The sequence below is a fragment of the Ischnura elegans genome, chromosome 8 (genome assembly GCF_921293095.1).
Source record: "Ischnura elegans chromosome 8, ioIscEleg1.1, whole genome shotgun sequence".
In the NCBI taxonomy this organism is placed as follows: Eukaryota; Metazoa; Arthropoda; class Insecta; order Odonata; family Coenagrionidae; genus Ischnura; species Ischnura elegans.
Genome location: NC_060253.1, coordinates 93,303,868 through 93,316,013, shown reverse-complemented (window position 1 = coordinate 93,316,013; position 12,146 = coordinate 93,303,868).

Below are 12,146 nucleotides of genomic sequence, written 5' to 3'. Positions count from 1 at the left end.
TTTAATAATAAAAATAATAACAATTATTATTATTATTATTACATAAATTGTTAAAAGTCGACCATAATGTCGGGTGGTAACATAAAATCAGGAAGTACATAAAGACAATGATGGCGGTATGATGAATTTCAAGTTATTTTATCCCAAGAGAGGATATATATGATATAAGATGAGAAAAATATTATGCTATACGCCAGTGACAGTTCTAGAAACTGGTCAAAAGGGAGGTGATTACGAAGAGCAGTCTATTGGGGGACGCGCTGAGGCATACCCAACAAGGAAACAGAACGCCCGGAAATAATATTTGCTTGATTAAGCCTTTGCTTCGGCGTCTTATAATCATAATGATATATTAACCAAACCGTCAAAATAATCAAACATGCTAAACTTCTGGAGGCCAATTTACCTTGTATAACATGACACCCGATGGATACACCCTTAACAGATATAGCCATCACTGATACTCTTTGAATTAGGTTAGAAAGAGGTACATCATTGTCCTAGCCGACAGGCTCTCTTTAAACATTCAATGTCTGCAAAAATGCCATTATATAGTGTAATATCTTCTTTTCTTCATGAATTAATTATTGATATTTGAGCTTTTGGGTACAGGAAGGAATTTATTGCATTAAATTTTACACCGCCTTTGTTACAATGAAACAAACTAGAGACAAAATTTACTTCATCTAGCGACTTTCAATGGTAGTGCTTTTGGGTACAGGAAGGAATTTATTGCATTAAATTTTACACCGCCTTTGTTACAATGAAACAAACTAGAGACAAAATTTACTTCATCTAGCGACTTTCAATGGTAGTGATGGAGGACTTTTCAATCGCCATTGTATTGAGGTACCGATATTTCGTATGAACTGTTTCGAAAATCTCTAACTTGGCGCTGAAAAGTTTTGCAGCGATAAGGAAAATAAAAACATACGCTACCACACCTACGAATAAGGCATCCTAAGAGATAATTCCGATGACACAACACTGTCTTACATTTGTCTCATTCCTAGCCTAACCAATGAAATATAGCAATAGTTTAATTAAAAAATGTAGTAAAAATAATTTGCTTTTGTTTCATAAGCTTGCAATATTATCGTTAAACCCTTTTAAATTGAGGGAAATAATTTGCAATACTCTTTAAATTTGGTTAGAAAGAGGTGCAAAATTATCTCAGCCGACGCGCTCTCCTTAAATATTCAATAACTGCAACCTATGCCAAAACATGTTATAAATTGGAATAGCTTCCTTTCTTCTTGGATTAATCATCAGTATTTGAGTTTTAGGGTACAGGAAGGAGTGTATTGCAGAGTCTTCGGCAGAAGTCCCTCCTCAATCCTTTGAAACGTCACAACGCGATGTGACCCCCAAGTGTATTGTACTGCAGTGTCAACGTACTCGATCGATATGGACCACTGAGGTGATAGAGGAATACGGCTACACATGCTGAGCAAGCTTTATAATCGTAATACAACGCAAGCGAAGTTACACTTGGATGCACTTAAGGAGGTATTACCGCGACTAAGTTACTTTAAACAAATATTTTTTGTGACTTATAAGTACTCTTAAATCAATCAATATTTATTCATATGCTCACACAAGTGTCGTGATAAGAACTTAAATATGCGGATTTTTAAATACAATTTCAAGAAAATGTAACAAGGAAAGCCTACTTTTTGTGGCCGTCAGTCGATGAGGAAAAATTAGAATATTTTTAGATTTTTTTATGAAAATGACATTCACTAAGTTGGAAAGGATATCTTCATGGATTTTTCCTGCTGATTGGGAGAATTCACCAAAGTAACAGCTATGAACACTTCGCCACTTCTATGAGTGAAGTGGCGAAGTTACATAGAGCTAGCAATTATACATTTATCAGTACAGTAAACGTTTTCGCGTGCACCAAGTCGGGATTCGTCAATCATTTCCTTCTTAGTCACTCATATCTTTTACATTCTCACCACAACTGCCGGCTTCTGTGAATAATGAAAATTTGAGACTACAATGAGTGCAGTTTGTGATTCGGCTGGCAAGCAGCAGAAAAAATACGATGAGGGTTCTTGCAAAATGTCACCTCAGACCGTCATGTTTAAGTAGCTATTACAGTTTCTACTACACCGAGACAAGCCAGGCTGATAACTCACCCGAATTGCACAAATGTGCAAAATTCCACAGACTAAAGATCACTCGCCTTGACCGGGATTCGAACCCGGGTCCTTCGATTTTCTAGCCGAGTGCGGAATAAATTTTACAGAGAGGATTGCTGCCTCGTTAGCTTAACTGGCTAAAGCACTAGGCCGGAAAATCGAAGTATCCGGGTTGGATTCCCGGTCAAGGCGAATGAATTGGATTACGCATAGGTAACCCCAGTAGTTGAAATGTATAACAAGAGTAATTTCCCACGAAATTTCAATTACTTGACCAACCTAGCTATGGAAACCTAGAGCTAATAACAAAGTTTATGATATCGAAACCTTGGTTGGTCAAGTAATTGAATGTGTATGGTAAAATACTATTATTTTCCTACTTTAGCATGTATTTAATCAATTTCTTCATTTAAGCCCTGCACACATAATGAATGATCATTCTAGCTATCATAGGAAATTTCTCGCAATAGTAACGGGAAAAATAATAATGAGCTACAGCCTTTCATAGCATTAGTACTAATTGAGTTTTTATTCTTTCTCTAGACCTCTAAATTAATTATTTTATTATTACCTAGGAGTGTAGATCTTCGAAACATTTTAATGTAATTTTTTCCAACAATTCGGTATATTTATACACCTTCACCACGGCTGGGATTGAAAACGAGTGAATAATTTTGATGCATAAACAGCATAAAAAGTTATAGCAATTTTTACAATAACAAAATTAAAAAATTAATTTAGTTGTAACTTTACAAAAAAGAGGCTAGAATTTTGAAACACCTTTTTAGAATGTTAATTGATGCTAGCTATTACAGTTCACGGTTAATCATTTTCATTGCAAAACCTAATGAAGGTGTATAAATACATCCAAATGTTGGCAAAAATTGCATTTAAATTTCCGCCAAGACAATTACATAATATAAGTGAAAAATAAAATCAACCATCAGCTAGGGGTTTGCTGGTTTGAGGGCTCTGGGGCCTCGTTAGACCAGGTGCAATAGCTACTGGGTTCAACCTATCGGTGCAAGCCCGGGTGAGTACTCGATATTTGAGTCGCCTATGAGCACAGCTTGCGAGACGATAGGCTTGGTTGTCGCTGGCAATGACCTCGTCCTCAATGATCGCGCCCACCACGGCCACTCCGTGACGTGAACGAGGAATAAATCTCGGGAGTGAATCACCGTGTTTGATTACGCGCGTGAGCGGGAGATATGCAGCGAAAGTGACGGAGGATTGAGCGCTATGGAACGCTTAAGGCCAGCAAGGAAACGGTCGATCTCGTCCTCAACTACAGTCTTTAGCTACAGAAAATACATATGCACAAACGAGATCTGAATCCATATTGATGTTACAAGGCTGAATATGTGATGCAATCATCCAATACAAAAAAAAATCTTAAAAAATTAATTTTATAAACCTGTAGAAAAAATCGTAGGTTCGAAGATTTTCTCAACGTTGATCAGATGATGATGGCTATTGTTGACAACAGTTTCGACAGACAGCGCCTTAAGGTCCTTCGACTTGAAATCGCTCAACGTAATGTAAGCTAAACTGTTGTCAACAAAAGCCAACGGACGCGTTGTGAACCAGAAGAAAATGCAGAAATTATACAGATAAATTAATATTAACTGTACAATTTTTTACATTAAATCAGTAAATGCAGGCATGAATAAGCTTCTATTTGAATTATTTTGTTTAAAAATAAAATAAGAGTCTATGGTATTGTTCGTAATACTTGGGTGAAGTAATTTTTCGACGAATAGTCGTTGAAAATCAACGAATATAAGAGGTAGAGAAAATTAAATTCGCTGAAAAGCCTCTTGAACGAGAAAAGTAGTTGAAAACTTCCATAAAAAAGGAAATACTATAATAACAGTATGGTTTACTCAGAAAATAATCACTTGGTGATTGGTGAGTACACTCGCCATGAAACACTACTGGTCAGCGATAAAAAAAAACACGCTGTTCACTGCAGCCCTTAGCTACAACAAGTACAAAGGAAATTATGATATAGATCCGTTAAAATGCAATGGAGCCGCAAATATAATACATTCATCCCAAATAATCACCTAAAATAACCTGAAAATTCAGTTTCATGAGCTAAGACCAAAATTGATATTTATTGCTGAGCTTTTTGAATTCCATTAGTGAACACAGAGTTCACAGGCAGTTCAATTTGAGTCACTTAGTTTTAAAATAGAAAGAGCAGTCATTGAGATTATTTAACCTTCAAATTCGGAGGACATAATTTTGCAACGCATAGCCTGGGCTGAACAGACGTGAGCCAGTCGGGTAGGAAATGCACCCGACATCGAGACGTGATTTCCGGCGCGTTTGTGGCACAGAATATTTTCACCAAGAGGACACTCAACGATTCAAGAGTTGGGTCGCTGATTGAAAGTTGCGGAGCATGAGAGTTGAGTCAAAGATATGACTGATGTTTCATCCTCGCTTGACAAAAAATTCTGAAAGCTATCGCCATACATACAGAGGTGTAGACCTCGTGAGTCTTGAATAATAAACATGTCTCCACCCCATAATAAAAACGGGCTTTCGATAGAGGTTTCACAAATTGAGGTTCGTTTGACGAAAAATCAGAGTAAATATGTGGTTTTGGGAGTTACTAAAAATAGTATCATGATAATTCAAGAAATACTACTTCGTACTTTGGTTCATGGTTTTATTATTAAACCCCCTTATAATAAGATGGTTTCCTTCATCAAAGAAAACGAAAGGCATTGATTGCGATTCGTTACCCACCATTACTGTATTCATAATATACAAATTATTTTGTTTTAGAAATACCGGGTTAGACGAATGGCAATGGTCCATTTTTATCCTCATTTGAAAAGGGCCAGATTGGCGCCCATGCAATGCCACTCCACGTGACGTCACAGGGACCGAGTTTCTATAGGAGAAGATAGGAGTTATACATCGTCTGAGGTTACCAATGCATGCATGAGGCGCAGAGCTCAGGGGAACATGTCTTAACAATCACTTATTAAAACTGGCTAAGGTCGGAAAGTTTTCCTCGTTTGATAAGGTATTAATAATCCTTATTTAAGCCAAGTGCTACCAGCCAGCAGGGTACTAGGCTACCCGCTAGCAGCCTGCGTCGTATCAGCGATAAGCCTCGCCTCAAGGTCACCTCGCAGGGCGGCAACGGGAACCAGAAATACGTCACGCGGAGAGATTTCCCGGCATTCATACTTACGCGTCGCGTTTTCGCGCGCTTAAAAATTATCACTTTTAATTTAATCGCGAAAAATAGATATCGTCATTTAAAAATCTAAAAGCGTGAAATACGTACTCCAAGAGTAATAATCTTTCGATTTAGGCAATAAAAAAATAATAGGAAACCACCCTAATGCAGAGGTCATGATAAATCGCTTTCTCGCTTAGCTAGTGACTCACTGTGATTTCTCTTCAGGGTTTACACGAAACTGGGGAGGGCAATATATCATGGCGAGATTTTTATCAAAATAATACTCACCAAGCCATCTCAAAGGTATTTGGTACGGATTTTAAGTTCAAATTTGTCTTCCACTCTATATGTTACACTGAGGTACATAAAACGGATAGTCACGGATATTTGGTTAATCTGAACAACCAAAAAACAATATTTCTCAATGCGATACCGAGGGAAACAGAATTTCAAAGGTGATTTCTAAGGAACAATATGAAAAGAGTTCAGTGACGATAAAATATGTCCAGCCACGCAAGATTAGCATGCATACAAAGGTAAAACCAAATAATTCTGCAACAATTCCAGCGTGAACAATACAGTCAACGAAATAATGAAATTTGGAATATTTCCTCTGCGCAATCTATGAAATTCAAAATTTTCCGTGATATTTCCCACTGAGATGTTTACGGCAGAATCCGCATAATATAGAGAAATGACTCAGAAAAATATTTTGCTTTCAGTATCATTAATATCAAATATAATTTCGGCCAAAATTCCGTCAGTAATTTCATAAACCGCCAGGAAATTTAGTTCCGCTAAACGTAGTAACATAAATAAATGTTTCTCCCCTCCATAGCAATACAGTGTTTATGAAATACCGTAAGCTTTCCCGGCGAAAAAGTTGAAGGAATACTTCTGGGGTTCTCCATGGCAGACGTTTGAATCTTGGACTCAGGGTTCGTCCTCAGGGCAGATGAATTAGCCCTAATTTTTCCGGGTTTCTTACGATATACTTTAAATGAGGCCTCATGCATACAAATTCTCTTTTTTAATTTTTCACATTTTGCAACTGTATGCAAAATGACATTAAGGTACAAGAGAGTGACAATATGTCGCATTAAATAATCATTGAATCCTACCAACATAATTAAGCAATATTTCACACTAAAAGGAAAACTAACAAGCAAAAAATTGTTGAGTTAAAGAGAGTTTCCAAATAAAAAAGATTACTTAGTGCTTCCCAAAAAATTCCCCAAAAAGTTTTCTGACTTTACGGGAAAACTCCATTTTTCCATCGTCTTTATAGTAGGTACTCAAAAATTAATCAGTATATACATATTTATAAATATTAGGCAATTTTAGGCATTGAAAGTGAAGATTTGAGGAGCGTTGTGGTCTAGCAGGCGAGATATCTCGGCTTCTGATTGAAGGGTCCCAGGTTCAAATCCCGATCGAAGCCTTCGGACACCCCCAAATATAATACTCGAAGATCGAGGTGGAATCCAACCCTGAACGAGTGGAAATACCAGTCTGTGGCTTAGTACGCGGTGAGCTCAACCCTTAAATATCCAAATCAACCTTTGAGTTGAATGACTGAGTTAGCTTGTGTCAAATAGGGTAGTATCCTTCATCAAAGAATACGAAAGGCATTGATTGCGATTCGTTACCCACCATTAGTGTATTCAAAATATACAAATTATTTCGTTTTAGAAATACCGGTTTAGACGAATGGCAATGGGCAATTTTATCCTCATTTGAAAAAGGCCAGATTGGCGCCCATGCGATGCCACTCCACCTGACGTCACAGGGACATAGTTTCTATACGAGTGGATAGGAGGTTCTCATTGTCTGAGATTACTAATTCTTGCATAAGACACCGAGCTCAGGGAAACATCTCTTAATAATCACACATTAAAAATACCTAAGTTCGGAAAGTTTCATTCGTTTGATAGGGGAATAATAATCCTTATTTAAGCCAAGCGCTACCAGCTAGCTAGCAGTACTCGGCTACCAGCTAGCAACCTGCGTCGTATCAGTGCTCAAAGCCTCGCCCCAAGGTCACCTCTCTTTCGGCAGCGGGAACCAGAACGACGTCACACGGAGTTTTCCCAGCATTCATACTTAGCCGTCGCGTTTTCGTGCGCTTGAAATTTTTCACTTCTCATTTAATCGCGAAAAATAGATATCGTCATTTAAAAATCTAAAAGCGTGAAATACGTACTCCAGGAGTAATAATCTTTCGATTTAGGCAATAAAAAAATAATAGGAAACCACCCTATTGTAATTTCCAAGAAACCAATCTTCGGGATTGAGGCAAAAAACTTTGCCGATCAAACGTGCACAATGTTACGCATCTGCTGCCACATTTGGACACGCGAGAGTTGGATGGATTGGGTATCATGTTCAACTTATCAGCCCTTAAATGTTTTCTCTTTCTTATCATATTTTATCTTTATTTTTTATTCTTTTTGGCAATTTAATTATAAGCGTTTGGAAATTTTTCAAAGATACTGATGAAACCAAAGACCCTTACAAAACTCAAATGGAGAAAGACTACAGAAACTGAAGAGACAATTCACTATTCCTCAAGATAGAACTTAGAAAATAGAACTCAAATCATGGAGGCATCGTAATCCATGACACCTACCCCGGGAAGGTCATACTATCAACCCTATGATAGAAGCACCTGGGATGCAATGACAATGATCGCTAATACAAAACGCTCTTCAAACGACATTCAAGCAAGGATTGGAATTATAATGAAAGAGCAGGTCTTCTGAGAAATCGGAAAAGAAGATGAAGGCATCTTCAAGGAATGTGCTTGATGTGCACATGTTGGCTCACTGAAGAGGATGAGGTAATTTTGAGGGATAGACAGAGAGAGTTTATGTTTACCAGTCATTGTGAAATTCCCGTCGCAAGCAACCTGAATTCTTTACGCTCGAAAGTGAGACTCAAGGCCCTTAATACTTTAGGGTATATTTCTTACCTCGAAGACCAATAGATACATATTCAATAGATACAGGCTTCGAGATACCACAGTCTGCATAATAGAAATGGACCAATGCACATTTTGATCATAAACTAAGGCCCGTTTCACATGGACGCGGACAGTCCGCAGTCCGCGCGCGGATAAAGTTCCAGTGAAGTTATTGGAAGCGTACACGTGACTTACAAGCTTACAGGCACAGCGCCGCCCACGAAATAATTGACAACGAAATAGAAAGCGTATGGTGTACAATTAAACAACGAAACAAAAGGAGTATCCATGTTTGCTCTTTTTATAGACCGCCGAACTCCGAAGTCGATATTTTGTACCTTCTAGAAAATCAAATATCTGCATTTACTCAGAGAGACAGTAATAGTGTAATAGTAATCGGGGGTGATTTTAATCTTCCATCCATAAACTGGGATACTTACACCGTAAAAACGAATTCAAGGAATAGAGAAATCAGCGAGGTATTACTCAACATGCTTGCAAATCAATCTCTAGCCCAAGTAGTTGACAAACCTACGAGAGGAAATAAGATATTAGACCTTCTAGCAGTAAGCCATCCTAAGTTGATAAAACAACTCGATATTATTGACGGTATAAGCGATCACAGAGTAATATTTGCAACGTTAAAAATTGATGTAGTGTCAGCCGTAAAACCAAAACGCAAAATTTACTTATTTGATAAATGCAACTTCACTCAATTTGGCGAGATGCTTAATAACTACTACAAAAATTCGTAGTCACATAAAAGGACCAAAGCACAGATGTGAAATGGAAACACTTCCTAGAAATTCTGCGCCAAGGAATCAATGAACATATTCCGCAAAAACTGAAATGTGATAATAAAGAACCTCGCTGGTACAATAACGATGTCAGAAGGGTACTTAGGAAACAGAGAAAACTATATAACTTGTACAGAAAATCCATCACGTCACGTAATAAATAGAAGGAACTTGAAGCTAAAGAAAGTTACGCTGCACAACGCTCAATGACCAAGAAATCAATGCGAACTGCAATGCGAAAGTTTAGGAAAAAAGTACTCGGAGAATTACTCGAAGAAAATCCGAAATCCTTTTGGTCGTACGCGAGAGAGCTTCAGGGAAAACATTCAACCGTAGATTCGTTATTTGATTAAGATGGTAAACTTGTCACCGAAAATATTGACAAAGCTAACACTTTAAATTCCCACTTCGAAAGTGTATACACTACTGACGATACTCAGTTCAATTTAGACGTCCCATATACTGAGGAATCGATGGAAGAAATATCTATACAACGTGATGGGATAACTAAACAACTGCAATCGATTAAGAATAGTAAATCTCCGGGTCCGGAGGAAAACCCCGCGCGTGTCCTCAAGGAGTTAGCTCCACAGATCGCACCTTACTTAGAGATCATATTCAAGAAGTCACTCTCCGAAGGGAAGTTACCGCCAGACTGGAAAATTGCAAGCGTTACACCCATATTCAAAAAGGGAAACAGACATGACCCAGGCAACTACCGTCCGATTTCATTAACATCGATTATAGGCAAGATACTTGAGCATATCGTCGTTAGCAATATCATGACTTTCTTGGACAGACGTAACTTCCTCCATGACTGTCAGCACGGATTCCGAAAGGGTAGATCATGCGAAACACAGCTCGCGCTCTTACTTCACGACGTTATAAAATCTGGTGAATCGAAAAGACAAGTTGACGCACTATTTCTAGATTTTAAGAAAGCTTTCGACACTGTACCCCACAACAAACTTTTATACAAATTACAGTCATGCGGATTAAATGAGACAGTTTTAAACTGGATACGCGACTTTCTCAGAGATCGTAAACAAAAATTTGTTCTTGACGGAATTAGCTCCGATGTTGTAATCGTTACATCAGGTGTTCCACAAGGAAGCGTAATCGGCCCCCTGTTGTTCATTATATACATTAATGATCTCTGCTCCCGCATTAGCAGTAAAATACGTTTATTTGCTGACGACGCTGTCATCTATCGCGAAATTAGTGATCACTCTGACTATGAAATTCTATCATCTGACTTAAACAACGTTCATTTGTGGAGCCAAGAGTGGGGACTCGAACTTAATCTGAGAAAATGCATGGCGTTACATTTCTTGCGGAATTCGTCCAACTCTAACCATGTTTATGCAGTGGATGGCATTAACATAAAGGCAACAGACGAAGTGAAGTACCTGGGAGTTACGATAACCTCGAACCTCACGTGGGGAACACATATAAAGAATATTTGCGGCATAGCCCTGAAGAAATTAGGATTCGTCAAGCGTATTGTGGGAAGATTTTCGGATGAGAAAGTAAAAGAAAGGTGCTATTTCGCTCTCGTCCGACCGCACCTTGAATATGCAGCGAGCATATGGGATCCGGTGCAGAAAGACTTAATCCGCGAACTGAATAAAATTCAAAGGAAGGCTGCGCGTTTCGTCAAAAACTGCAACGGGCGTACAGACAGTGTTACCCAGATGTTAAGCGAATTAGGCTGGGAGCCTTTGGAGACTCGGAGGCTGCGCGCTAGGCTTAGATTGCTTGAACAATTGAGAATGGATATCTTTAAGAGCGATACAGAGAACATAATATTAGAGCCACACTATATTTCCAGGTCCGATAGAAGTGATAAATTAAGAGAGATGTTTTGCCGAAATGATAGATATGCGAATTCGTTTTTCCCCCGAACCATAAAGGCCTTAATAAACGGTAGCCCCAACTTCGTTTGAGGACTTAAATTTTTTTTTGCTGTAAACGGCTGGTGCCCTAACACCCCCTGCCACACGCCTTTTAGGCGGCTTGCGGGGTATTATGTAGATGTAGATGTGAGTGCGAGCCATCCACGTGGCCCCTCCGCCCCGTGGATCATCCGCGCGCGTACGAGCCACAGTTTGTGCTCACACACGAACGCGGACGGCTGATGCGGACCAAGTAGATTTGTCAGTAGAAATAGAACGAGCCTGGAGATAACAGAGCGAGTGCGTATTTTCGCCATCCATTATGATATTGACACTTTGCTGAGAAGAAAATTTTTAAAAATTACATTCATCAGCGCGTAGTTCAGTAAATACGGTCACTAAAGCGGCTTTTTATGTTCTACGTGCCACAATGGGGTGCACCCAAGACCCCATTTTCTTCCGTTTTTTCTAACCTGGTATACAGCAATTTCTTGAATTTCACTTGGAAGTATGACGCTCTTCTACCTTGGCAAGCTACACACAGCTGACATCGTGCCAGACGCGGACAGATTTCGTCCGCGCCTATGTGAACAACGGCGACCGATCGCCGCGCGCGTAGCGCGTCCGCGTCCATCCGAAACGGTCCTAAACCAATCAAGTTCTCACTGGAGAATATTTCCGAAAAAAACTGACTTTGCCAATTTAGAGTTAAGGTTCAGCGGAGAGTTTTTCGGGATATCCACCGCGTGTGTCCACCTTAATAGACGACAGTTTCGCCGGTATTTGCAGCCGGCTTCTTCAGTTCGAAGACGTGAAATCACCTCACCTCATCCTTTTCATCGGCCTGAAGAAGCCAGCTGCAGTGCCGGCGAAGCTGTCGTCTACGAATATGGATACACGCGGTGCATATCCCGAAAACCTCTCTGCTGAATGTTGATTAAACCGCATAGACCTGCACAAGGAATTAGAGGTAAGGACTGGTAATCAGGAAAGAAGGAAAAATAATCAAGCATAATTTTTTTCTAGTCATTACGCTTTTATAGCGTTTACATCTAAATTGATCACATCATGATCAGAAGCAGGGAGGGAGTAAGTTTTATGAGTAATTGGTGCAAATTTGGTGTGTCCCAGTTCGATTGC